We start from the raw sequence: 2500 nt of genomic DNA on the forward strand, positions 1-2500 counted from the left end.
GTCTAGAGACTGTAGATTTAGAGAGTTTATAAACATTGTCAGTTCATCAATAAAGTGTGCTCGCTTCGGCAGCACATATACTAAAATTGGAACGATACAGAGAAGATTAGCATGGCCCCTGCGCAAGGATGACACGCAAATTCGTGAAGCGTTCCATATTTTTAACAGCTTTTAGGAGAGAAATCTTTTTTGTTTTCAAGACTAATTGAAAAAATAAAGCAGGTCCCAGTGCTGTCCCCGTGATATGTATTTTTCAATTAGTCTCTCCTCAACATTTTTAATGTATTTGCTTTGCAGTAAAGAAGGTGCGCTCTATGTTCAGCTGCATTTAGCAAGGAAGCCTGCAGGACTTCTGGGACTTTTCTTTCTCTTTTTTAGCCTCACTGTCATTATTCTTCACCACCCCCAAATCTATACTGCTGCAGTGTTGTGTTGCTTCGTGGGAAGCAGGACAAAGAGAAGGGCAGGGCCTATGCAAATGAAGGCCTCAGGGATGTCTGGGAGTGCCTTTTTAGCAGTATTGTTAAAGTCCACCTTGCAACCGGATTGGTCGGGTAAGCTGAAAAACACCATGCCAGATTGGGCACCAGGTCTCTAGGCGCTTGGAGGACATATTGGGTCTACATCCCTCAGTTTCTGAGGTCCAAGAAATGTTCACCCTCTACCCTAATAGAGAGGTCTTGGCCGATCGTGGCTGAGAGGGGAAGAAGGTAGCAGTGCAAGATGCTTATGGGCCTTCTCTAATAATGGACCAACTTTCTCTCTCTCTCCTTACCTGTGGTTCTGCCTGGCTACTGGGGCTACCAGTTGTAAGCCTGCAGCCCACAGGGAGTTGGTTTGTTCCTCTCACACATGTAAATGGGTAAGCATTCAAGTGCACACACCTGCCTACGTCCACAGACCCTCGCGCACACACACTTTTGTCAACAAGCTTTTTCGCAATTAAGAGTATCAGGGACCCATGTTGAAATACAAAAGCAGCACACCACGTGACGGCCATCACATAGAGTCCAGCAGCAAATGGGAAACGTTTAACTAGCTGTGGTCCTATTACTTGCGCTCTACCGTGGAACAACTGCTGGATGAGTCCTGCTGGAGAATATTGAACCTACAACAAGTCTGAGGTAAATAAGAATTCCACAGGAATATAATCAAACAGGGACCTACAACCCTTCCGAGCCAGATAGGAGTCGAACCTACAATCTTCTGATCCGTAGTCAGACGCGTTATCCATTGCGCCACTGGCCCTATGTAGACTTATGCATCCTTTTGTCCTTAAGTGGGCTAGAAAGTGTGTGTGTGTGTGTGTGTGTGTGTGAAGGCACAAGGAAACCCATCTGACCTCCTGGAAGTCTGTTCTGTGAGGTTTTCCCAAGTTTTACAAAGGACTTTAGGAGAAGGAAGCACCTAAAAGCTAGGCGAAATGGTCCTAGATCCAAGGAAATCTTTTAGATCAGGCTCAGTTTCTTAAATAGTTTGCATTAACATAATCAGTTCCAGGTCTGTGTGGGGCTGAGCTTGAGAACTCCTTAGTAAGTAGGCGTTTACAACAATAAGGGGTTTAATATTACAACACAGGCGAACATTCAGACACATTATCATAAGCTCACCTTGTCCAGGGACCCAAGCATGCTGCCTTTCCACTCTCAGAGCCCTTCACCTAACCTACTGTGCAGCTGTTTCACCTTTAATATCACTGTTCCACAGGCAGCGTGACGTCACAATGCTCCTTGTCTGTAGCCCGAACCAGGAGCCTTTGCAAACCTGGTATAATCTACATACTTATGGTGTGTTTAGTCTTGGACCACAAATGCAGTGAAGAATAATGGATTGCTACTCTTCATACATTTTTGACCATTGGCTCAGATTTGAATGCGTACTGGCCATCTGAGCATCTCTGCCAGGCCACCCTATGTCTAGAGACTGTAGATTTAGAGAGTTTATAAACATTGTCAGTTCATCAATAAAGTGTGCTCGCTTCGGCAGCAAATATACTAAAATTGGAACGATACAGAGAAGATTAGCATGGCCCCTGCGCAAGGATGACACGCAAATTCGTGAAGCGTTCCATATTTTTAACAGCTTTTAGGAGAGAAATCTTTTTTGTTTTCAAGACTAATTGAAAAAATAAAGCAGGTCCCAGTGCTGTTCCCGTGATATGTATTTTTCAATTAGTCTCTCCTCAACATTTTTAATGTCTTTGCTTTGCAGTAAAGAAGGTGCGCTCTATGTTCAGCTGCATTTAGCAAGGAAGCCTGCAGGACTTCTGGGACTTTTCTTTCTCTTTTTTAGCCTCACTGTCATTATTCTTCACCACCCCCAAATCTATAATGCTGCAGTGTTGTGTTGCTTCGTGGGAAGCAGGACAAAGAGAAGGGCAGGGCCTATGCAAATGAAGGCCTCAGGGATGTCTGGGAGTGCCTTTTTAGCAGTATTGTTAAAGTCCACCTTGCAACCGGATTGGTCGGGTAAGCTGAAAAACACCATGCCAGATTGGGCA

General features: G+C 44.6%; 3 non-coding genes across 3 annotated transcripts; 2 read left to right on the top strand and 1 right to left on the bottom strand.

Moving 5' to 3' along the window:
- The first annotated feature begins 56 nt into the window (after positions 1–56).
- Positions 57–163, top strand: LOC147704999 (U6 spliceosomal RNA). Its single transcript, XR_015297910.1, has one exon. It is a non-coding gene; the product is annotated as a U6 spliceosomal RNA (small nuclear RNA).
- Positions 164–1175: 1012 nt separating this feature from the next.
- Positions 1176–1248, bottom strand: TRNAR-ACG (transfer RNA arginine (anticodon ACG)). The gene has a single exon. It is a non-coding gene; the product is annotated as a tRNA-Arg (tRNA).
- Positions 1249–1970: 722 nt separating this feature from the next.
- Positions 1971–2077, top strand: LOC147705001 (U6 spliceosomal RNA). Its single transcript, XR_015298382.1, has one exon. It is a non-coding gene; the product is annotated as a U6 spliceosomal RNA (small nuclear RNA).
- Positions 2078–2500: the final 423 nt, after the last annotated feature.

Source organism: Lissotriton vulgaris, chromosome 7, assembly GCF_964263255.1.
Source record: "Lissotriton vulgaris chromosome 7, aLisVul1.2, whole genome shotgun sequence".
NCBI lineage: Eukaryota > Metazoa > Chordata > Amphibia > Caudata > Salamandridae > Lissotriton > Lissotriton vulgaris.